This window comes from Sciurus carolinensis, chromosome 12, assembly GCF_902686445.1.
Source record: "Sciurus carolinensis chromosome 12, mSciCar1.2, whole genome shotgun sequence".
NCBI lineage: Eukaryota > Metazoa > Chordata > Mammalia > Rodentia > Sciuridae > Sciurus > Sciurus carolinensis.
Window position 1 is genome coordinate 5,476,029 of NC_062224.1, and position 26,822 is coordinate 5,502,850.

At 41.0% G+C, this 26,822-nt stretch overlaps 1 pseudogene; it reads right to left on the reverse strand.

Annotated features, from left to right (window-relative positions):
• Positions 1 to 1,162: 1,162 nt before the first annotated feature.
• The window catches only part of LOC124961948 (heat shock cognate 71 kDa protein-like), a 119,338-nt pseudogene continuing 93,678 nt past the window's right edge, over positions 1,163 to 26,822 (reverse strand).

Consider the following 26,822-nt stretch of genomic DNA (forward strand, 5'->3'; position numbering starts at 1 on the left):
CGTTGCAGGAAGTCAGGCAAGGACAGAACTGTCCAGAACAGACCCATTGACTGAGTGGAAGGCCATCGCCAGCCCACAGAGAAAACCTTTTACATTTGGAGCTAATCGTAAAATAAACAGGGTATCTCACAGAAATCAATAGAGAAAACACAATTTGCTTACTATGTCAACAAAAGTAAAGCCGGCTCTTCCTTAACATAGAGAAAGAGGATTATAAGTGGATTAAGGATTCACAGTTAACAGTACTTTATAGACCTAAAAGGAGATTATGTAGGCAAACATCTATGTGATTTAGGAAAGAAAGACTTCTTTAAGGAAATGAAACTTCCAAAGCTCAAATAAAAACAGTAAAAAATTGATGGATTTGATTATAACAAAATGAGGATTTTAATCACACCAATCTCCATGGATAATGTAAATTTTCTGAATTGGAGAAAATATTTTTTAACATTCAAATTACATAAGATATTAATATCTATAATTTTAAAGCACTCCATCAAATCACAAGAAAAAGTCACTTCGATAGAATAATATGCAAAGAACATGAATTGGCAACTAATGGTAGAAAACTTCAATGCCATTAAGTGCTTGTTTTACTTCATTAATTGGAGAAATTCAAAATAAAACAACAACATACAATTTCACACTGTTAGCTTATGCTACTACAATGAAATACCTGAGGTAATTAGGTTGAAAGAGAAAAGGTTTATTTTGACTCACGGTTTTGTAGTTTCCAGTCCAAGACTGGGCAGACCCATTGCTCTGGGCCTCTGCAGGGCGTGCCCTTTTGCCACAGCAGGGAGTGTGTGGTGGGCAAATGCCTCACCTCAGGGCCAGGAAGCAAAATAGGAAGAAGAAGAGTTCAGGGTCCACAGTTCACTTTGGGGGCAACCCCAGTGACCTAAAGGCCTCTCACAATGAACTAAGGGCCTCTCACAACCTAAAGGTCCACAGCATCTCCCAGGAGTGCCACCCTGGGGACCAAGCCTTTGATGCATGGACCTTTGGACATTCAATAGCCAAATTTCGCCACATGTGTCTCAGGCTGGTGAAAGCCAGTCGGCTCTTCCTGGAGGGCGGAGCGATCCCTGGCGCTTGCCCTCTGACTGTCACTCACACTTAGCTGGAGAGAGTCTCACCAGAGCTCGGCTAAACTCGTTCATCATACACACCCGTGGGCCCGGGAGAAGTCTGCCTCCTGAGCATCTGCTCCTGCGCGACGCCCACTTTTGTCCATGGAAGACGCACCCAAGGACGCGCCCATAAGACAGCGGGGAGCGGGGCAGGCTGGGCCGCCTTCCTTGAGGGTGGAGAGGGATGTGGTGGAGGTGCATTTGGGCAGGCCACCTGGGCAGGGCGGTTGGTCAGCTGTCTTGTGGAACCGATTGCAGCGCAGCGAAGCCCACCTGCAAATGTCCCCCGTGGCTGCTCTGTGCTACGATGTCACAACCAGGCTGTGACAGAGACTGCCCGGCCCACAGGGCCTGGGACGCCTGCTCTCTGGCCCTTTGGGCAAAAGCTGACCAGTCCCTTTATCACTCTCCGTTTTACTGGTATTTATTTACAGTTGACATAGATTTTTGAGGATCATCCTCCTGATTTACACTGGGGGGCAGAGGAATGGCCCTAAAGGAAAGGGAACCGTTACAGTGTTGCCACGTTGAACTGAGAGGTTGTGAGTCCAACCTCTCCCGGAGGCTGATTCACAATGTGGGGCGGTGGACAGGGAAGAATAGAGTTACTTCATATCAGGTAGAGGGGAGCGCAGGGAGGGGAGGGTGTGGGCAGGAAGGACAGTAGAGTGGAACAGACAGTATCGCCTCCTGTACATGTATGACTGCATGACCCATGTGATCCTGCAATATGTACAATTGGAGAAATGCGAAATTACACTCCATTTATGTATCATCTATCAACATGCCTAAATGCATTCTACTGTCATGTGCAACTAATTAGAACAAATAAATAATTAAAAAAAAAGAGCAGGAAACAGCAAGTTTACGTGGCTAGCTTGGTGGGAACAGGATCAGAATTCACTGGCTTCTAGAATCCCTTCCCTTAACCACTAACTGCACTAATTTCCACACGTTTTCCTTAGGGGTGGAAAGACGGATAACATGTGTGGCACGGGGTTACATAGGGGTATGATCACCACAGGAGTTACTCTGTGCCCTGTTTCTGGGGGACCAAGAACAATGTCACAAAGGGCCTGAAAGGCAACCTGTCCACCCTGAGTCCTGGCAGAGTCCAAAGTCCTCTTGGGCAGGTGCCACCCTGGGCCCTGCCTTTGCTGAACGGACACACTGTCATCTCCTAATTACAGTGCCCAGTGGGACCTTAGCAACGGCTCAGTCCAAATCCTTCTTTCACTGGTGGAAGAAAACGAAGCCCCAGAGGTTGGAACTGGGAAATCTTATGGCTCTGGTGGAAAAGCAGAGATGAGAACAGAGTATCTCAGTGGTGGTTCCATTCCAAAGAAGCTGAACAGAGCCGACTCCTCATGTGGGGTGTGGCGTGAACGGTGTCAGCCTCAACACACACCTTGATTTCCTTTTCTGTTCCTTCCTGTTCGGCCTTTTCCCACTCGATGCGGCATTTAAGTCCCCCTCTCCTTCTGGAAAGCTAACCTGGTCTCTTAGCACTATTTTAGACTTTGTGCTATCTGTTTTGTGGGAATATACAAAATCAGTCTACTGCCCTGAAACCAAAAGCAATTTCACATTCAATAAAGATATATTCAACATATAAAATGCATCTTATAGGTTTATAGGAACTGACAAAACAACTATGCATCATGTTCTGTAGAAATAAGTACCATGCCTGGTTTTGTAATGCTCCAAAATAAGCCAGGTGTACATGGTTTCCCTCCCTAGTCTGCGTAGTTACGCAGACAAAAAAATGCAGTATATATTCCAACCACTTAATTTCCAAAGTCCTGCTGATGATTTCAATTTGTTTTACTTGCTGAGTTGAATTGAGTAGTGCTTCTAATGCTTCCACGGGCTGCTAATATGTAAAGACTGAGTGAGGAGATAGACTGTACCATGGGTTGTTATGCTTTTTAAATTTGATATCTACTTAATTCTCTTTTATATTTTCCATGGAAAGTGTCACAGGTAATACTTTGATCCAAGTTTCTCTGCAAATAAATTATCACCATGTACCAACATATTAATGGCATAAGAAAGTGATTTCAAAGTTACAGTGAAAGAGTCCACCCAGGTATTACTGTAAATCTATTTTTATTTGTCAGGTTCAGTTGTCTGACTCTCTCCTGATGTTAGTTTTACACTCAGTGTGCGAAGGAGTGGAGGTCTCCTGAGAACACATCTCTTCCGGGGTGGTGGCTCCCTCTAGCCTCCTTTGTCTGCATTTATCTTCCCTGCCCACATTGTTCTGGGAAGTTTGAAGTGGATTCTGGGGGAGAGTTATTTTCCTATGTCCACTAATGAATAGAGACTTTAAAGGGCAACATCTAGGCCTTTCTATATTAAGGGTGATTCATCATTTAGAATGGTATATTGTAACTCCATGTAACAATGAAGAAAATGGCCACAGTAATAGGTCTAAAAGGTCAGAGCACGAAAATAGAGGCAAAAGGAAAAATTAGAGTAATCCTGCAAAATAACTAACTTCAAACTTTGGCAGGAAACTTATTCCTTGTGAGCATATTTTTTTCCTCTATAAAATAAAGAAATTAGAATAGGTAATCTCAGGGGACCTTTTGGACCCTGGAATACTATGATTCTCAACTGACAAAATAAATGGTCCTTTACTGGAGATGATAGCAGGTGAGTTTATACTAGAGAGAAAATGTCTTTCTAATGTCATTTATACCTCTTCAGATCCTGAACCATTTTGTGAGAACGTCCAGGTAAAACTAAGTTGAATCTTCAGTGTGACTTGGTTCATGTGAACATCACACTATGATCTACTTTTCCCTTATGATATATAAGGAAAAAAGTGAGATAGATTGCTCTTTACCCAATCTCTGGGAAGAGAGTAAAGTGGGCACATGGAACTGGTCTTCTACCCTCTTGTTTTTAAGCTTCTCTAAAATAAAAGGTGGACAGTGGGTCCATACATAGGAGATTGAAAAGTGATCTCCTCACAGATATCAGATCCCATCCCTGAAAACTTTAGGTGTTTCTTTATTGGGAACAAAGGGTTTTTACAGGACCTTGACATGGGGTGATCATCTGAGTGGGCCCTAAATACCATCACCAGTGTCCACTCTGGGGAGGGGCAGGTGAGAATCTACACCAGAGCAGGCAATGTGAAGATAGAGGCAGGGATTAGACTTGGGTGGCACAGGACAAGAAATGCCAATAGCCACCAAAAGCTCCAAGAAGCAAGGAACAGATTTCCCCCTGGATCCTGCAGGGGAGCATGTGGGGACAGAGCAGAGAGATTTTAAGATTGGAATAATGTGGCACAGGACACAGAACACTGGAAGTCACTAGAACTGGAAGAAGCAAGGAATCAGTTCTTTTCTAGAACTGTTGAGAGAGATGCAGTTGGATGATAGCCCAGAGATACTGATTCAAACTTCTGGCTTCCCAGACTATGGGAGAATACACTTTAGCATTTTAAGTGACCAATTTTGTGATAGTTAAAAAAGTCATGAGAAACTAAGACAGTGCATAACAAGATAAGATTTTAATCATTCGGGGAGCTTAAACAGGTAGGTGCAGGGAAATAGAATTACCTAAGCACATTCCTGGTCACTGGACCTACATTAGATTCCCAGGACACCGGACTGACCTAAAGGGGAAAGCAAGGACCTGGGTAACTGGATGACGTTTCTAGTTAAGGCTGTGATGTCACTTGTGTTGCTGAAGGGTCCCAGGAGCTAGAGCAACAGACTCCAGGACTCACAATCCATATGATGAGTTTGTGGGGTTGGAGATGGAACTGAGGGGAGGAGTACTCTGGAGACCAGACCAGAAGACTTTTTCTCACCAAGATTTTAGCAACCAGAGTGTGACCCAAATTCTTAAAAAAATTATCAGAATAGGTTTGCTAAATTTCTTTATGTGTCTGGAGCTAAATGAAATGTATACAAATAGATTTACATTGCTAGAATTAAGTGTTCTATTTTTACAACCTAAAGTAAACAACCTAAATGAAGAAATACTCATTGGTTGGTATGAAAGAGGCTGTTAGCTTTTTACAAACAAGCAAGCAAAAAAGTCAAGAGCGAATCTACTGCTTCTTCCTTTGGATTTGGAAATATTGAATTTCCTTGCTTCAGCTGGAATCAGGTGAGATGTCACTCAAATCACTCACTTTTATCAAATGCAATATGAGTGGAGGTGATAGCTACCATTTTGTGTATGTTCCTTTGTTTTATGTTCTTGGTTGGATGAAGACCAGGCTGAGAACAGAAAGGATTGGTGAGGGCCCAGGTGGCTGAGATGACAGTCTCCAAACCACTTGGAGGAAAACCAGGGATGACCAGGAACACCTCAGCAGACTATCCCAGGGAATCAGCTTCTACTGTAAGAAGCCACACCCATCACCTAGACCTATTTGCTGCTGCCATCTTACCTACTCTTTTTATCTTTTTTTTTTTTTTTTTTTTTTTGGTACTGTAGAATAAACCCAGCAGTGCTTACCCACTGAGTCACATCCCCAGCCTTCTCTAATTTTTATTTTGAGACAGGGTCTCGCAAAGTTGCTTAGAGCCTGGCTAAGTTGCCAAGGCTACCTATAAACTTGAGATCCTCCTGCCTCAGCCTCCTGAACCCCTAGGATTACAGGTGTACACCACTGCACCCAGTTTGCCTCCTCTTTTTAATGAAGGAATAAACACCTATAAGAGAAATTCTGCTCTAACAATAGCAATGTGAGACTTTGGAGTATTTTTTTGATACCTGAATGTGTGGAAAGGAATATACTCTTAAAAGTTGACAATGCCCTAATGTCAGTAAAACTGACACATTTACTTACTTGTAAGAGAGCACGATGACTTGTTGCTCTAGAAGTGGCTGGAGAGTGTGTAATATTGACTTGTTTTCCTCCTTGTCCTAAGGCATTTTATATATATATATATATATATATATATATATATATACACATATATATATGTATATTTGTATATACATATATGTATACGGTAAGGACAAGTGAGGATTCGCAAGCTTGAGGACAGATATGGAAGAGAAAAGAGAAAGCAGAGAGATTTGGGGACTTGCAAAGCTGGAAAACCCAGAGCTTCTGGTTCTCAGACAACGGAGCTTAGGCTTGCTGCTCCATATCCTAGTCTGCCGTGGAGAGCTTTGAGTAGATTTCCTGAAGGCAAGAGCAAGGGATCAGCGACAAAGCAAAAATCAGAAGAAGAAAAGAAGCATCTCCCACTAGGATTCTATGGGGCATGTGGAAAACTACTTTCCTTCCCAAATCCACATCTCAAGGATGTCCATGTCCTAATCCCCAAAACTGTGAATATGTAACATGTACTATTTTAGTTTTGATTTCACTCAAACCTCCACTATCCAAAAAATAATCTGTTCCTTATGCCTGTTACCGTGGCTCACCAGCACATCCACGTCTGTGCACACACAGGCACACGCATGGCCCACCCCCACATTGCAGCATTATTGTGCTTGTGTCCCTTTGTGGGGACTCTTGCAAGCCCACTGTGGAAGGGTCCTCTTCACGGCCGTCTCTGGTTCATGCCGCCGCTAGATGGAGCAGCTGTGCTCACATTACTTGGTGCCCTAATAACTTCAGTGAATCCCTTCTGCTTATCTGTTGGAGACCTAAACCTTGGGGTCACACATTTAAGATCCGCTACTATCAGAACCTATCACCCCAGCTTCGTCTCTTTCCATAGTTTCCAACATTATAGTTGATATTCTAGTCAAACTTGAAAACTCACAAGTTCAGCCCAAATTTCTTTCCTGTCTCTGCATTTTCTGAAATCTTTTCCTCTAACTAAATATCCTAACTTTCTCCTGTGGAACCCGCATTCATTCCTAAGACCCAGCTTAGGTGTAGAATCCTCCATTAGAATTTTCTAGATTCCATTCCTATGGAAGAACAATACTCCCTTGGCACTAATCAAGAGCTTTTACTTACGCCTACTTCTATAAGAGTTGCTCACATAATGGTCTTTACTCCTTTAATGGATTGTGGCATTATTTTGGAAAAGCAGCAGTCTTAATTATTTTTAAATCCATTAATGAGCTTAACAGCTTCCATAAAGAGTTTAGTAAATATTTGTTGAGTAAGTTAATTGTCAGATGAGTAAATTAGTGAATCTATGAATGAATTTAATGAAAGCTGAAATTTTGAACCAATAACCAGTTTTTATGAGTCTCAAATGCAATAAGGTACTAGGTGTATCTAAGTATGTGGATATCTTACATATGCATATGTGTGGATATGTATATACATATCCACACAGACACCTATGTCTAGGGGGTATTAATATACATACATGTATGCAAACAGTTACCTACATATAATTGTAAAGTAACATTGAATACATTCATATTTTTCAAAACCTTGCAGAAATTATTTATCAAATATTATATTTAAGAAATTTAAATATTTTAACAAAATTTTTGACACTAGTCTATAACTATGAAAAGATTTTTAAAAGTTTTTTTTTTTTTTGATTTTTAGAGATGGTCTCTTTTAAACACTAGATAAAGAGTCACCTTGAAGACTGGAATTGTGGACACATTCTGTCCAGAGTCCCACTTGTCTTGATTAGAGAAAGGGGATCATTTACTAACCACTTTTTCTCCTTTTGTGGAAAGTGAAGCTTTGGTAGCAAATAATGATATATTACCGAAGCTCCTGAAGCTGAAGCAAAATGTATAGCCCATCGTGGTCACAATAGTCCAGAGGGGTAATGCAATCCTGACATAAAAAATATCAGAGATTGTTGCTATGTTGTTTTATCAAATGCAAAGTTCCCTGTCTACAGCTAGGTTTACAGCCTTGTTTATCTCCTTTGCCTGAGCCATTCAATTTACTAAGTAGTGATTGTCTAATATAACGAAAAACAGGAAATCTTCCACTGAGCAATGCTCTGCTGTCGCTCAGCTCTTTCCAGAGAGAAAATAGGATCAGAAGAGGTTATTAAATGAAGTAGTACTGTTGTATATTGGAAGATGGTGAACATATAGAATTTTTTTTCAGGTTCATGGTGTGAATAGCAGCACAAAACCTCAGGATTTGCCCCCAGCAGAATGGTTTACATATATGACTCATTCTCCTGAGTGTTGTGTCCTAAATCCTCTTGCCTGCTTGAAAACAGACTGCCTAAAACAACAGCATGGGTTATTAGAGCAAATCTGTGTCGAAATTAAGTAAAGCGAGAAACACGGAAGTAGAAAACAGATCAAGTTCACCCTTATTTTGAATTGCTATTTTGCAGAGATGCAGAGAAATTTTACATTGTTTCATTTGGAGAAGCAGTATAAGCTGCTTGCTCTTTTAAAACAAATCTCCTAGGGCCTGTGGGATTTTGTAACCCATAAGCCATTTACATGCTTGCAAATCCAATCAAAAGCCAGGACTTCAGACTCTCAGGAAGCATTCATTAGCATTAGAAATTAGCCTGGTTCTCAATTTTCCTGTTGATTTGTTTGTATTTTCGTCTCTCTTTACTTTGAAACAGTTTATAATATAAACATTCATATGGAAATTTAAAATAAAGATTGAAGGCAAGAAGATACTGAGGAAGAAAATGTAATAAAATAAACTCCAGAACTTCCAAAGTTTTACCAGGAAATGAGCAACTCAGGCAAGGCATGGTCCCTTCCTCCTGGTGGAAGAAGATGCAGAGTGAGAGGGTTCAGAGATCACGGGGACAAGAGGCTTTTGGTAGGGGAAGCCAGCATGTGTTAAGACAAACTTCTGGTGACTTTCACACATTCTCTTGATTTTCTCTTTGCTACCCCTTAGTGTTTAATCAACTCTTTAAATGAAAATATCCATTACACCTAGGCTCAGGCAAGGAATGAAGGAAATAGCCGTGGAGATAGGATGAAGTTCAAAGTGTCTAGACATCATTTTCTTCCAATTTCCAGAGCCTATTTTCAGGTTTAAATCCACAGTGACTGAATTTCCCTAACTTGCTGGCGGCCACATTGTCCTATGAGGAGGAAGATGCCCTCAAGAGATGGTTCCAGAAGATGATTAGCTCTGAGTTTCCTGGCAGCCAACACATGGAAATGGAGCTTTATGGAGAGTTTTCCTATCGGATAAGATACTTCATACCCCTTTAAAAGATGCACACCTTTACTTGGAAATATTTTCTAAACAGATTTACTTTGTGAAGAGGATTCTGGATATCAGAATTGGTGACATCTCTGGGAGCAGCTTTGCGAGAGATGCGAACCTCTCTGACTCCGGTCTGAGGCGTAATAAAGTCCGGGGTCACACCGTTGGATTCTCATTTGCTAACCTCCCTGCTCTGTGATTTTGGATATGTCTTAGGCCGCCCAGTCCTAGGGACATGTGTATTTTGCAGGTACTTTAAACCACTTTTTGCAAACATTGATGATCTCAACACTGAAATTTATTAATGACAAATAGAGCCTCTGTGTACAACCTTTGTGAGATAACTCCTTTTTACATCTCAGAGGGGGTAAATTTGGAAATAAACATTAATTGTATGAAAGAACACACAAAAGCATAGCATGGGAGCAAGCAGGAGGGAGAGAGGTGGGAAACCGGTTCTAGGGACACTTGACATTGGAATTGTTAGTCATTGTGTGCTATCCCTTCCTCCAAGCCTGCTAATCCCCTCCTCCCCCCCCCCGGAAGTCCTCCCAATATGCACATTCTAAGAAAGATCAATGGCACAGCATTCACTGATTTCCAAAAAGCTATGGACAATGCAGATTTTGGCAATGGTTGGTGTTCTGCAAGAGGGGACCCCTCTTTTACATTGGCATTTTGACACTGTTCATCCAAAGCCATTTAGGTCACTTTTCTTTGCTACATTCCCTTGAATGGCTGCGTTGGAATGTAATCCCCTTGACAGACCCAGAGCTTCTACAGGGTGGACACGAGTGGAATCCAGTTGAAGGGCAACCGGAAAGACTTCACAGCAAAGCGCCTGCTTCAGCCTCCTGCTTCTTAAAGATGACAAATATGGAAATGGCCCTGGAACAACAGACCCTGCTTTTGAAATAGCTTGGACTGTATGACGATACTGTACCGCAGGTGTCCAGAAAGGAAACCGAATTTTCTGTCAGAGTTGATTCTCTCACCAACAGGTTTCCTAACAGATTCAGTTAGCTTTCCCTGATGGCAGTGAGCTGTGGGATACTAATTTCATGCTAATTTTGACTTTGATTCCTTTATGCCATTAATTTATTCGTCAGCAGTGACATGCCCTGAACTTCACAGGCGAGCCTATGATCTCTAGAGATGGATAATTAGGTCAGCAGAAGGGAGAGTGTGTAAAGCGCAGTTTCAGTTGGTGAAGAACTCATAATTAACCCTCTTGTTTTAAAGGCACTGGCATGGTGCTTTTTATTTTGTGAGACGTTTACATAATGTATAGTTGAGAACGTTGGCATAATGGCTGATTCTTTGCAAACTCTTGCAGTAAGGGGGAATATTTACAAAAGTTGTCATCAGTAGCCGTAATAAATAGTCTCTTTCACCACACTTTTTTTTTTTCCCTCGGTGGACAAAATATGGTTTGTGAGTGGGGTTTCAGTGAGAAATGTTTGGGCATAGCTCTGTGTGTGCAGTCCAGACTTTACCTTGTCCAAAAAGAGGGATGGCTTGAATTCTTAGCCTTTGAAAGGCAATCTCTAACCCTGGGAAGGTCACCTCTGATGTAAGTGTACCAGTGTGCTCTGGGGTGAGGCCAGGTGTTCTTGCAAAGTGGTATGGGGTCAGGACCCTGGACACAGCATCAGCTGCACCTCCAGAGGGGCCAGATACTGAGGTCTGCCTCGAGGGTTGCCTCTCAAGCCTACAGACAGAGCACCAGCGAGGACACTAGGCACTGAGACTCAGTGGGCTTCCCTGCCTGGCACTACTGCGGGCTTACCCTCACACTGGGGTGCAGCACTGTTCCCAATGCCTCTTGAGAGGGTACTGGACACTGCATCTGGAATCTTTTTGGTCCCACGTGCCTCTTTGGGTGACTCTCAGCAGTACCCTCTAGCTATAATGCAGCATAAACACGAGAGTGACAGCTTCATGGAACCACCCGTTGTGTACAAAAAGCTATGCCCAAGGACGTGTTGTTTTCCTTTTAAAATCGCCTTGGTATAGGCCAGAGAGGGTCCCTGAACACTTGTGTGGTTACCCCAGCAAGCGCATCATGACGTGAAGGGTGGAAGAAGGCTTCCAGAGCTCACAAAGGAATTTTGAGATCTGTACTTCCTCAGTTTCTGATGGTGGTCTTTGTTTTTGTTTTTGTTTTTCGGTGATTATTAAGGGTGGAGGTTGACAAGATGTAAAGTCAGCACATCACACTTTGTGGCTGTTCCTGAGAGGGGACAACTGTTCAGAGGGAGCAGTAGGGTGACTGAGTCCTCGGTCCAACCACAGAGGTGGACACTGTAGCAGAGAACAGGTGCGGGGACTCAGGCTGTGGCCAAAAACTGGGAAGGACTCAGAGTCTGTTCAAAAGAAGTCCAGCGGTAAAAGCACCACTGGAAATTTAATGTGGAAGAAAACTTGCAAAATAACACATTTTTTCTTTGAGTGTCCATCAGCATCCAACTTTCGTTCCCACCCTGCTCCTGTTACCCACTCAGAGGTGCCTGCACACAGGGGGCTTTAGGGACACTGCATGCCAGACCTGCTCGGGAGCACCATCTCATATCACAGATGTCACTCTCACGCACAGTCACTGCCTCAGCTTCTCAGGTCATTTAGACCCTGCTGTTAATCAGATCACAGATTATTAAACTCTTCCTTCCCAGCGATTTCCACTTAGAGAACATCAACTGAAATAAGTGAATGTTAAGATTCCAGATAACAATTTCCAACAGATAGGAAGAGAGACTTTTGGTATTTGTTCTGTTAAATGTTCTTAGTTCTTCTCCTTCCAGGTTGATGGTAGATTGGAATTTTCCATCAATTATTACGATTAGGAGGGGCCTTGTAACTAGTTCTGGCCCAAGATGTGAGTAGAGCTAAGTTGGAGATTAAATTATACAAAAATAAAACCATCCAGAACTTTCTACCTCACAGGCATTGGCTAAGGGAGGTAATGAGAGTATCTATTTAATAGTAGGCTTGTATACCATTGTATAGCACAATGTCTATAAAGTACTTAACATACAGCCTAACACACATGGAATTATTAATAAGAATATTAGTCATATTAATAAAAATGTTAGTCATATTTTTTAAAAAGATAAGGAAAAAATTAAAATAAAATAAATATTAGTCACTAATATGTCACCATTTGCTATTATTGCAATTCTTTGTGGATAAATTCACAAAAAACTTATGCTGGGGATATAGCTCAGTTAATAGACTGCTTGCCTCATAAGCACAAGTCTCTGGGTTCAATCCCCAGCACTGCAAAAAAAAAAAAAGTTATATCATACATGTTTTTTTGGTTTAGAATGAAGTTATCATTTTCCATTGCTGAATAATGAGTGAATTTTAAAATTAGTAATATTGGGCTAAAAATTAGTAATATTGGGTAAATACATGGAAAACAGATTTTTCTGAACTTTTATAGATAGGTGGATTCTCTCAATCATCTACCTTCATGCTCTCACCCTTTCTGGGGGACCACAGACAACATTGATCTTAGAAACTCAGAACCAGGCACTCCAGTGCTGTGCCCCCAAAAGATAGTTTTATGATGCTAGGAAAATTATGTAAACACTTTGACAAACAGATTCCTTATTTCAAATGTGTGGTTGATTTCATAATTTATTGTTAGGTTTAAATTAAATATGTATTTATGGACTGGGGAGATAGCTCAGTTGATAGAGTGCTCGCCTTGCAAGCACAAGGCCCTGGGTTGAATCCCCAGCACTGCAAAAAAAAAAAAAAATGTATTTATATACTTAACTTCATATAATTGTGTCTGTGTGCAGGCGCCAAGAATATCTTCTTTCTGAAAGCAACAATTCCCACATGGCTTTTGGGGAAGATTCTTCTCCCTAGTCCAACCATATGATTCTAGTGAGACCTGTCAATCAAAAATCATTCCCAGTTCTTATCTCATCTTGGGCAGAAAGAGACATAAGCCCGTGCTCCCCTGGATTTTTCATGTAAGGGCTCATAGTGGAAGAAAGCCTCTTCGATTCTGGTGGTGAGAGGACGAGATCGTTTACGTATTCCCTCTTTCTATTGCACTTGAGTTCCTGTAAGTAATCTACTCTGACCTCAGCTTGTTATACAAATCAGTGCATTCCCTTTTTGCTTAGCAAATTCCTTAGGGTTTTATTTTTGTTTGGTTTAACCGTTTTCATTTTTTGATTACTTAAGTCACCTCTTTGGTCACTCATGTGTAGTCAGTAGCTTTTATTTTACCTATTTCCTTCCTCTTCATTGATAATTTTACATAGATTAGCACTTCCAAGATAAGATGGTACCCAGTTCATTTCAGGGAGTCTGCAAGAGTAAAACTGGGCCATCACTGCCCTTTTGCTGTGGTTGCACTTCCAGAAATTGCACAAAACCAGTGGTGGTTGAAACTGCTGTTGCCAGAATACAAACAAGGGTACAGCGCTCATTGGCACAAGAAGCCATGGTGTTTTCCTCCCCTGCGCCCCTGCAGAAACATGAGGCTAGTGTCACCCAGAACAAGCAGTTGAGAGTACTAGTTGTGTTTAACCTTGATCTTTGAGTGCATGCCTCTTAAGTGTTCCGGGAGTGCGGGTGTGCGTGGGAAGCACACAGTGAGTCCTTCTGTGGCACACCAAGCAGGGGTGTTCTTGAGGAGAACCCCTGGTAAGACAAGCTGCACACTGTGCCGGCCACTAGTATTATGGAGCACCATTATTACTTGAAAGAATGATTGACAGACAAACTATAGGTATTCAGATGAGGTTTGTCACTTTAGGAAATATAACTGATAAAAGTCAAGCAATCAAGCAAAAATTAGAATATTGAAAGACTTGTACCTGCCACTGTGTACTTAGCAGCTTCCCAGTATAAAAGACTTTTCTGATGAGATGAATGGCAATATTAGCAGATTTGACCTTGGTATTGTGTTACAGTGTATGTCAAAGTCTGGAAGTGAACCAACATCTTCCCATTGGCCAATGTTATAAAATTGTTCATAGATAAATGTCCATTCACAGTGCAGGCAGATCATGGATTTTAATGTGATTAATATGAAATGTCTTCTTGTGTAGTTTCAGATTGTTTATTGTGACAAACTTTTAAGAAATTACCACTTGTAAAATTTCGTGTAGCATTAAAGAAGAATTATCCATAATTATCCATGAAGGCTGTTGAAAATTACTTTTCCAGCTACCTCTATGTGCAAGGCCAGATTTTTTCCACATACTGAAACCAAAACAACATATTGCAACTGCTCAAATGTAGAAACATATATGAAAATCTAGTTCTGTTTTATTAAGACATAAATTAAAGAATTTTTCAAAAGCATAAAGCAATGCTACTCTGGATACTTTTTTTTTTTTGCTTTGGAAAGAAAATTATCTTCATAAAATATGTTATTTATGTTAGCGTGTTAGGTGTGTGTGTCTTTTTAAATGACTTGACACATAAATATTTTTAAAATATCTCGGTTTAAGTGTAAAATGCAGTAGATAGTCCTAGGCACAACCTCCATAAACAGAATGTAGAGGGGCCCCACAGGCTGGAGTTTGGGAACCACTGGTCTGGAGGGTCCTTTCCTCGTCTGTTTGTGTGGTTCATGCTTCATGCCCACAAATGCCTTCTTACACCTCCACCCATTTGTCCCTTCCTGAACCAGTGTTTCTTCACTCGTCTAACCTAATGGATTCTTTTGGTCTTTACAACTCAACCAAAAGCTGCTTTCCCCAGATTCTCTTCTATTTTCTTTCCTAATTAGTTGAATAAATTTCTGTCATAAGACTAGCTGCTTATAATGATCTGTTCTCCTTTCTGATGCCTCAGTTGATGTGAGATTTCAAAGGGAGCAGCTCTCCTTCAGTCATGAGGGGCTCCCCATCTAGGAGGAGGTCCACACCAGCTGTCCTCCTGCATCTTACTCTTGAAGACTAAACTTTTAGGCTTGAGAACTCTGTGCTCCCTGGTTGCCCTGCCATCAAACATCAGACAGTGGTCATGACACTGGCAAAACCATGTCCTTTCATCAGCAATCTGGATGCCAAGCACTGAGGCACATGGCCAGCCTGCCGAGGAAAACATCTTCAGAAGGGGAAGCACCCCATTCTGGCTCCAGGGATTCTGGGGATCTTTTCAGAGGTCCAGTATTTCTCAGGTGCCTGCAATAGGCAGCATCCACTTTCCCTTGACAGGCTTTCCTCATGAAATTACAACAAACAGGAGTTATCCTGGAAAATTCAGACTCAGCTAACACAATTGGAGTTACTCTGTAACACTCAGGTCGGTTCATGAATAGCTAACTGCCAGTTGGCACTGTCTCCTGGAAGCCAGGCAGCCACATGGCACAGGGGCTTCTCCAAACTTTTCTAATAGGATGAAAGTGGGAGCATTTCTCAAGATTAATCAGGGTGTCAAATCATGTCCAGCTGGCAGCCCTGGGGTCTCCCCAGCTGTTTAATCACACAACATGTGAGCATCAAAACAATGTGAAGCTGAAGCCTGGGGCCTTTGCTTCCTGGAAGGCAGTAGCTCTGCCCAGGTTCCAAACCTGCTTTTACTGTCAATACTGACCATTGCTTAAGGCTGAGATGAAGCATAAATAGTGATTTTTTTTTTTTTTTTGCAATAAGCTTATCCAAAAAAAAAAAAAAAAGCAAATATTACTTACACCACAAGCCAATCTGACATCCTCCATGCTGTTCCCATCTGCTTCAGATACCCGTGTTGGACAGTTTTCAAATGACAGCAGATGTCCCTGTGAGAAAAAAATTAATCAGCTGAAAATATGTCTTTACCCACCTAATTCTACAGTTCTAGAGACCAGAGACTATATTGTTTTTTGGTCCTTACTCTGATTCCTCAGTTTAAAATCAATTGTCTTTTAAATGAAATGTGGTATTAGCTTCGCTGCCTACAATTTGTTATATGAAAACACCTTTAAATATAAGTCTCTAGATAAGGATATTACATTGAATTTTTAGTTTTTAAATAAGCTTAGGAAAAAATTCTCCATATCCAAAAAAAAAAAAAAATCATAGATAAGAACAAACAAAAGCAGTGTCAAATGTAAAAGACTAAACTTCAATTTTTCAGCATAGCTCATGCCTGGGCACCAACTGTAGAAAACACATTCTTTTTGTTTATGTTTTTGTTTATGTTTACCCACTATTAGTCAATATATGTTCTGTGTAAAATAAAAGAGAACATCAACAGACAAAGCTCATTTATCCCCTCCACCCCACTTTGCATTGGATTACAATATTAGACTCCCGACCTACTTGAGAGCACATACAAATAAAAACTACTTAAAATGAAGCAAGGTATTGGGATGGTGTGTCTTCTGATAACTGGTGGTGATCACCTATTGTCAGAGAGTTACCACCGTGTAGCTCAGAATACATTAATCTATTATTTTGTAATCAGTGTGTCTATTGAGAAGCAGGAGGAAAGACACCATACTTACAGTTAAAATAATGAGATCAGATGGGATATGGAAAGAGAGAAGAGCCAGGAAGGGAACAAGCACAGTTCACGTCTCATAGTAGGTGTTGATCCCATCAGGGCTGTTACTGTGCAGATCTGGTGAGTCAGGAACACTGCAGCAGAAGACCGCCAGTCCACTGGATAGTGTGCATAGACTGGAGCTGCTGGAGCTGGTTTTTGTAGGAATGGCAGGAAGACAGGCGATGAAGGAAATCAGTGTGACTGAATCAGAGAGTGGTTTCAGCTAAAAGTGGTGAGTGAAGTAGGGACTAGATCTCAAAGAATCTCCTGGGTAATGTGAACATTGTCTTAGGTGTCAAAGTACATTGTAGAACTTGGATGGTTTTGAAGGGAGATGTGTCATCATCAGGTTTGTGTTTAACAAAGATGAATCTGGTTACAGCATGGTGCAAAGTGTGCAGGGATTAGGAGCAGTCATGTGCAGACAGTGAAGAAGCTGTTTCCATGTTGAAGCTACAGAAGATGGAAACCTTGGCCCCTGTGCAAACTGAGGGAGCTAGACAGCTGCCAGGGGCACATCAGAAACAAAAGCAACAGGCCGTGGAGGGCGCTTTGTGCTGATATGCGTTTCTGGGTTGCACAGAAATGGTGTATTAGGGTTTTCTAGAGGAACAGAATCAACAGGAAGTATGATTATAAAAAGGGGATTTATTAGATTAGCTTACATGACCAGAAACTGGATAGCCCACAATGTCCCTCTGCAGCTGGAGAGCTGGAAGGACCAGCAGCTGTGCAGTTCAAGACGCAGAAACCCCAGAACCAGAAGGATCAATAGTGCTAATGAGTCCAAGACCAAGGCTTTTGGAAACTCCCTGAAGAATCACTGGAAGAGTCCACTTTGGAAACATGAGAAAGGGAGAGTATGATGTCCTCAGATGATCAAAGCAGCAATCAAGAATCTGTTCAAGAAGAGTGGAGCTTGCATCTGCATCTGCTTCCTTGTTCTTCCAGCTTTTATTCTTTCTAAGCCACCATCCTATTGGGTGGTGCTTCCCACGATTAGGGAGGGGCTCCACTTCAGTTTACTATCCCACATTCCAGTCATTCCTAGGCACACCCTCATTGACACACCCAGAAGCCTCTTAATCATTGGCATCTCTTAATCCAATCAAGTTGACAATTCAAATTAACCATTACAGATGGCTTTCCCTGACAGAGAGGATCTTGAAGGAAGTTCATACCTACAGATAGGGGTGGTGACAGTGGATGATGGTTTTGAGTTGGACATGTAGGATTTGAGTTGCTTATGTCACTTCAAACGAGGCATGTCAGATATGCAGTTCGGTATGTGTCTGATGGTCAAAAGAGAGTCAAGGGCTTGGAAGAAAAGCAAATAGGAGTCATTCATACTGAAATGATGATGGAAGCTACAGGTACAGGTGAGTCCAGCTGCAGAAACCATTCACTGTGAGGCGAAAGAAATGACAGGATATAGAATTGGGAATCCTCAGTGTCTGAAGGCCAGTTGGAGAAGGATGAGCCTTGAAAATAGAGGAAAAGGATGAGAAAAGCCAGAACAAAATGGGAGATGTGCTACCAGGAACCAAAAGGGAATTATTTTAAGGGTTCAACGATTAAAGCAGCCAACTCAGATTGTAATCGCTAACACTGTAAGAGATACAATGTGTCACACACGGTTTTAAGAGTTCTCCTTTCCTTAATCCTGTTGGTCCTCAAGTTCTCCACATCAGTGGTCTCACTACAGGACTGACACACTTACTGAGCATGCTGGACACTGACATGCACTCCTTGGTGATCTTTGCTTTCCTCAGCAGGGATGGTGGATCTAAGAGCCGGTTTTCAGGGGTTAAGATGTAGGGTTAGGGTTAGGATTAGGGTTAGGGAGGGGGCAAGAATGGAGGAAGGAAGGACTGTATAGAGGGAAATGAGGGGTGGGAGGGGTGGGGGGGAAGGGGAAAATAACAGAATGAATCAAACAACATTACCCTATGTAAATTTATGATTACCAAATGGTATGCCTTTACTCCATGTACAAACAGAGAAACAACATGTATCCCATTTGTTTACAATAAAAAAAATGTGGAGAGAAAAAAAAATGAACATGTAAACCACTTTATTTACTATATTCTCTTTAATGTATGTATTAACAACCATCTTAACAGATCTTAGATTCTGTTGTCAATTTTTTTCCTTTTGTTTATTGTTATAAGGGTAGAAAGTGTTAAATAGGAATAAATGTCCCATGTGGATGTTTTCATAAAAAAAAAAAAAAAAAAGATGTGAACTGGAAGTCAAAGAGAAGAAGACACAGAATAGACAAGTATTGTGAAGACTGAGTGTAAAAGGGTTGAGAGAGATGAAGCATAGATGCTGGAATAGGAGGAATTATTCATTTAAGGAATTATTTGTTTAAATACTCATTAAACTACTTAAAGCCAGTGGGCCCTGTCCAAGGTGCTGATTCTGACTGCCTTCTCTCTCTTCCCCACAAACTTCCCTTTGAGCAACTAGAAAACAAAAACAGAGAAAAGTGTCAGAAACATCTGGAATGTGTGTGTGTGTGTGTGTGTGTATGTATTTAGGGATATAAAGAGATAAAAAATTAAAACTGTGCTACACATGCATAAATATGCATGTTCTATCCAGCTCTCTGTTTTACGTGGACATTTATGTTTCTCCATGTCTCTTCCCATACATCTCTCTCTACCTATTCATTCATCTACCCATCTCCCTTTCTCTAGATATGCATACCTATTGAAATCTGTCCACGTCTCCCAACAGGTACAACTGTCTCTCCCTCCCTCCTTCCCTCCCTTCCTTCCATCCACCCTTCTTTCTTTCTATATGTACGTATTTATCTTCCTATATATCTATATAGTGCCTTTCTAAAACTCTCTCCCCCCCTTTCTCTCCCTCTTCCTCCCTCTCATCCTCTCTCTCTTTCCTTTGGCTTTGTCTTAGGGAATAAGCCATCTTCTGTGCCAAAAGAGGAAGTTTGGGAAGCGTTTGTTGTTCCTCTGAACATGGCTTGGGCCAAACAATGCTGGCCTCCACATTTTCCCTGAGCACTTTTGGTCCAGGTGTTTCTCAGAAGTAAAGTCAACATAGTGAAGAAGCCCTTGTTTCACAAACCCTCATTTTCTCATTGTGAGAAAAACAGAAAACCAGTAGGCAATGGTCCCCTTTAGGCAGTTGCTTCCTGACTGTCTCCCTCTCCAAGCTGCATGAGTCCAGTCTACCCTGCACTACTTGAGGTTGGCTCTGGGGCCAGCAGCATAAACTTACCTGGGGATTGTCTGAATTCAGTCTCAGGCCCCAGCCAGTCCTTCTGACACAGAATCTGCATCTTCCAATGGAGCCCTGGGTGTTTGTTTGTCCATGAGTCAGTAAGCGTCTGAGCGAGCCTCCTGTTGCTCCCTTCCTGGGGGATGCACGGTGAAGATTGAGCCTTAGAGTTGCTTTCAGAGATGGCAGATAAGAGCCTTCTGTTCTTTGGGCTGTATATGAACACATGGGGTCACCTTTGGTCTCGTCTGGCTTTTGCAATGTGTTTGCAAGAGTAACCTTTATATTTTCTCTCCTCAAATCCCATTGTATCTTTTAAAATGCTTTCAAGAATAATTTTAATGTGCTGGCCCCTCTGCTGCAGGGACGTGGGTTATTACAAACCAGAATGGCATCCTTCCCTATCCACAGACACTCTTCTCCTCTGGGACAGGGTGTGTTCACTGGTCAGATTGCCAAGACATTGGAAGAGCCCAGTCTGTAGAAAACAACAACAAACAAAAATACTGCTGTTTTACAGATTTGAACAGAAGCAGGAACATTATAGCAGATGGGTTGTACATTTAAAATAGTAGTAAAAGAGCATGGAAGAGATTTATGTGCTCAATAATGAAAGAAAACACATTTATTTCAAGCACACATGGGAAGTTTATAAAACTGGTTAGGTGCTAAGATGTAAAAGTAAACCTCTCAGTATATTTCAAACAGTAGATTTCGTACAAGAGAGAGATCAGAAGGACAGCTGGAGGGTGGAGTCTTCCATAGGAGGAGGGAGATCTACTTTACTGCAACAGAAAGAGGAAAAGCAAGCTTTTTGAGAGCAAGGGATGTTTGCCTAGTTGGTACACAGAAGATCCTGAAGTGTGAACCTCGTGGATCTAGTAATGTAAGCTCTCATCACTGAGGAGAATCGCATGATTTGTGTGCATTCAGTCTGTTCATGTCGGCATCAACCTACCAATGTGACAGAGAGCAATAACACAGCAGTCCCCATTGTCACAAAAATATACCTGAACAAGGCTGAGAAAAGACTTGTGTTTGAGAGATATGCTCACATAAACTTCCTTTTGATTAAATATAGCATGCTTAGATAGAATCACTTAAGTTAGTTAATCACAAAAATAATTTGAACTAAAATTTTTGAATATGGACTACCATACAATCTATTTGCATGTAAACTGAGGGGTCAAAATTAGGATACTGAAGGTTTATTTTATATTTCAAAGGTGAGTGCTGAAGCACTAAGCAAATATTTTACCCTTTTACAAATTATACATTAATCACATAAATGTCTATAAAATTAAGAATTTCTTAATTCTTAAAATTAAGAATTTTAAAAATGTTACATTCCTCTCAATGTTCTCAGAATTAATCAAAAATTCAAATCAAACTTGCAGCTGGAAAACAAAAAATTTTAAAGAGATATTAAAAATGACAAAAACTGATTATATAAGTTATCTTGGTCCATATTTTGAAAACTTCCAATAAAGAATATAATTTGCTATATGTTAGTAAAAACAGTTTTCTCAGGCAATGCTAAATTCATCATTATTTTGTTATGCTTAATTTTTTTATTGTTGTTTAAAATGATCAAAACGTCACTCTGGACTCAAACTAGAATTTTATTTCTGTCTTCCATTTTGATAATTGTTATAAATTACATCTAATTAAGGTTATTATCACATTCTGGGGAGAAGAAATTCTATTATATAATATCTAGACCTTGGTAAAGTATTTCTAAAGGTGAAATCTCACCCCAACTCTTTTTGACCCGTCCACTATCTAAGAATGGTTTGTACATTTTTAAATGGTGGGAAAAATTTTAAAGATGACTACTTCATGACATAAGAAATTTTAGTTTTAAAATTCAGATTTCAATTTCTTCAGGAGCCCACTTTCTGATTGTGCAGGGCTGCCTTCGGGCTGCTGTGAGTGGTTACCCCAGAGACCGTGTGGTTCACAAAGCCCACACGTTACTCTCAGATCCTTTATAGAAAAGGTTTGCTTATCTGTGATGTACGGAATCCAAATTTTAGGTACTGTGCACAGAGTGTGAAGTCAAGCTTTCCTGGGGGGAAGCAGTTGTCATGTGAAGGACTGAGGTTCTGCATTGTTAGCTTGTGGAATTACCTTCAATTCTGAAAGGTTCTCAGCTCCGATGTCAGGGCGCCCAGCTACGTCTGCTTTAGATGCTGTTGTGATGGTGGATTTGCCCCTAGAATCTAATAAAGGAACCTCCTCATCAATTTCCCCAAATGTTGGTATCAGTTTTCACCTATTTCCCACCACACGCTCCTTCTTGTGAACCTTCCTCTGCTAGCTGTGACCACTACCATCCAGTGGTGGCCCCATTTCACACTGGCAGAGTCTGCCATCCACTGGCCTTTCCTGACTCCTCCATCAAAGTTTTATTCCACAATTAAATTCACACACAAACTTTGGTGAACATCATTTTACTAAGAAGTTTTATCTATAAATAGGGCTGTATTTACAATCACACTTTCTTAGTAGGGCTCTAACATTACCTGATCTCAATTGCTGATAGTACGTATTTAAACGTGCCCTGGAGGGTTTGCTCACTACGTTATAGTGCTCCATCAGTGAAAAACTCCAAGAATAACCACCTTCCTCTACATTGGAGACAGTTGATTTTCTACTGACCAGCTCATGTGTAGTGTATGGACACTGTCAATACCAGGTTTTAATACCCTTTCTTGCCTTGACTTCTGGGAAGTATATGGACTCATCTTAATGTTCTTTTAGGAAACTTCTGATGTCTTCTACTTATTTTTACTGTAATATTCTAGGTGTATTTATGAGTCACTATAGATCTTTGCTGGAACATGTTGTAAATAAACAAATTAAAACACATAAAATAATACACTTATTATGTGCCAGTAGTAGGCAAGGAATTCTCTGTAGGATATATAATTTATTTCTCACATGCTACTTGTAAAGTATCCATCATATGTTCCTGGATAATGCCAAGTTCTGTGAGACCTAAGACTCTTTTTTAATAAAAGGAATAGGAGAAATATGTTGCTTTTGCAAACAAAACACAAACACGGGTCATGTGAACTCATTGGTAGGGCCTGGGCAGTATGAGTAAGAGGCCCTGACCTGAGCTTGGTTAGATTCAAGGCCAGTCCGCCTCCACATGTATGGACTGCTCTCCTGTGTGGGTTACTTTCATGCACTGTACCATATGATGCTAGGTCAGTCTGGCAGGGAAATTGGCCAAGAGAGCTTATATATCCTTTCAGCAGTGTGGACTCATGAGGTGGACGTACATTTGAACATCCTGCTGGAATCTCAAGCTCGCCTGTGACACTGGAGTGACTGAGCGCCTCATGTGCGAGGCACTGTGGGAAGCACCTGCCTGCTGTGACAACCCAGACTCCTGTGGTTGTGTTCTGAGGACACTTCTCGAAATTGATATTTCTATTATACCCACTGACCATTCGATAGCTTACATTTTCCTTAGCCCTCATTCTACAAAAAGAAAGTTTTAAGCCACATTTCAATGATTTCTGTTTATTTAAAAGTTAGCGTGTGTTCGAAGTTGTACTGATTTGTCTGGAATAGCTAGGGCTTTCCTTTCCTTTTATCATGTAATGATCTATACTGATCAGCATTTTGTGCATTTTCTCATCACTGAACATATATAGATGAAGGTTCAGGAAAAAAAATTTTGTAAATGTTTAAGCATTTCAATAGGATTCAGACACTGATGGCCTGGTTGATCTTTATTGATGGTAAACTATTTTCTACAATCTTGTCCTGAAGAAGGTAGGGTCGAAGAGCTCTCGCATCAAACCTCAGGTCTTAAGTCCTGGTTTTCAGTTTCTCTCCTCAGTGCTGGGAGCTCCAAGCTCAAGCTCCTTGTAAGGGGGTAGGAAAGACATGTATGTCTAAACCTGGAGAGATGAGAGACTCAGACTCTTGAATTTCAGTCTAGACAATCAAGGTGGACTCCAAGACAACAATGAAATCACGACAGATTTGATATTTCAAAGATAAAACTTATTATTTAAATTTAGAATCATACATTGGATCTTACAAAGAGGTTGTGGCAACTTCCGTTCCTTTCCTTCTTCATGTGTATCTTCTCTCTTCACTCCCACGCCACCCTCCTCTCCGGTCCTCCTCTCCTCTGGGTGTTCTTCTCTCCACTGTTGCTCCTCACACATCAGGCTTCCAGAACTTGATTCTTGATTCATATTTTTATAACTGTATTTGGTCAATCCCATCACTTCCATGTTCAACTGCTGCTCATACACCAGATCCAAATCTTTGTCACAAACCCAGACCTGTTTTCTGAATTTTGATACTCAAAATTCACCTCTTTGATGGTAAGTCCAATTTGGAGGACTCCCAAGACCTCAAAACCAGTGTGTCCATAGTTGAGATCAATGTTGACCCACCAACAAACATCTGTTCCCCTTCCTCAAATCTCTATTTCTCTTTAATTTATGCACTACAGTACATCTGTTTGCCCAACCCAGACTCTGGGATGTTATCTTTTTCTCTTTATATTCTCTAGGAAGAAATCAGTTAGAAGCCTCCTCCAAACTCTTGCTCTTAAAGAAATGTCACTGTTTCCATAGATTCCAAACAGCTCAGCCCAAGGCATTATATTACATATATTATAGACTGGTAGTCTACAATGGCCTCCAGTCTGGACCAATCATCCGAGCAGTATTTTCCCCAGAGCTGTTCTCCACACACTGCCAGGTTGATGTTTCCAAAATGGGATTCTGATCCCTTGTCCCTAGCTTAAAATTCCTTAACATCTCTCCATTGCTGTCAGGATGAGTTAAACCCCTTGGCAGGCTTTGCTCCTGTGTCCCTGTCTGGTCTCATTTCTCGCCATTCTGCCTTCGACACTCCGGCCACACTGGATGCCCATCACTAGGACCATCTTTGGCTCTTCATGGGACAGGTGCCTCCGTAATGGCAGCACTGTCATCACCTATTATAGTTTGTTTGTGTCTCACATATCATGACACCCTTGACAGTAGAGGTGAGTCTTTATTATTCCTAATGTGGACTTAGCAGACCTAACATAGTGCTTGATATAAAGTGGAGCACAAATAAATGTCAGTTTCATAAATAATGCCATGTATTAATGCATCCACACAGAGGTGGTTGTCAGGCGGGGTGCCTCAGCCAAGTCTCATCAGCAGAGGCACAAGCTTCAGGCGACTTGTAGATCTGTATTCCTGCCAGACATAGGCAATCATTTAATTTCAAGACCTAATATCTTTAAACTTGAGGTGGCTCATTTGCTAAAGTATAACTTATTTCTAGAAAAATTATTTAATTAAGCATGTATGTCTGTAGGACAAGGTAAGTTTACTGAGATTTCAACTCCATGATATTCCTGGAGATAGTTTTTAAGTCATTTCTGCTACAAGTCTCAAAGCCTGTAGGGCAAATGCTATCTATGGGATGGGCTCCAGACCATTGCAATAAAGTGAATCTCACAGTAAAGCAAGTCATACAACTTGTCTTGTTTTGCAGAGTACTGAAGTCTATTAAGTGTTCAATAGCTTGATGTCTAAAAACCAACGTGCACACCTTAATAAAAATTATGGGATTGTTGAAAAATGCTGAGTCATATGAGCTTTGAGGAAATTGTAATTTTTTTTTTTTTTTTTTTTTTTTGCTGATGGAGAATATTGCCTCAATGTTGGTGGCCACTGACTGATGGTTGCTGAAGATTAAGGTGGCCATCACAATTTCTTAAAATCAGACAATAATGAAGTTTGCCATATTGATTGCCTCTTCATTTCGTGAAAAATTTCTCCTTGGTAGGCAGTGCTGCTTGCTGGTATTTCACTCCCAAATTGCAGTCAATGCACCCAAACTCTGCTGCTGATTTATCAACAAAGCTTAGGTGATGTTTTAAGTTCTTTGTTGTCATTTCAACCTCAAAACTTCAGTAGGAGTGGATTCCACTTCAACCCGCCACTTTTTTGCTCATCCACAGGAATTATCTCATAATCATTCAAGTTCTCCATGAGACTACAGCAGTTCAGTCAGGCCTTCAGGCTCCACTTCCGCTCCCCATTTCCAGTTCGCCTGCCATTGCCACCACACCTGCAGTTGCTTCCCCCACTCAAGTCTGAATACCTCGAAGTCATCATGAGCATTGCAATCAGCTTCTTCCAAACTCCCGTCAGTGTTGATATTTTGGCCTCTTTCCATGAATCATAAATGTTCTAACTGGTATCTAGAAAGGTGAATCCTTTCTAGAAGTTTTTCAACTTACTTTATGTTGAACTATCAAAGGGGACACTATCAATGGCAGCAATAGTCTTATGAAATGCATTTCTTAAGTAATGAAGTTTGAAAGTTGGAATTACTTGTCGATCCATGGGCTGCAGAGTGATGTCATGTTAGCAGACATGGAAAACATAACCCTATTGTGTATCTCTACCAGAGTTCTTGGGTGACAGGTGCATTGCCAACGAGCAGGACTATTTTGAAAGAAATCTTTTATTCTGAGCAGTACATTTCAACACTGGGTTTAAAATATTTAGTAAACTGTGTTCTAAACAGATGTATTGTCACCCAGAGGTTTTGTTGTTCTATTCATAGTTCACAGGCAGAGAGGACTGAGTGCAATTCTTTTTTTTTTCCCTTCCCCCCACCCCTCCCACCCCTCTTTTCCCTCTATACAGTCCTTCCTTCCTCCATTCTTGCCCCCCTCCCTAACCCTAACTCTAACCCTAACACTAACCCCTCCCACCCCCCATTATGTGTCCTCATCCACTTATTAGCGATATCATTCGTCCTTTGTTTTTTTGAGATTGGCTTATCTCACTTAGCAT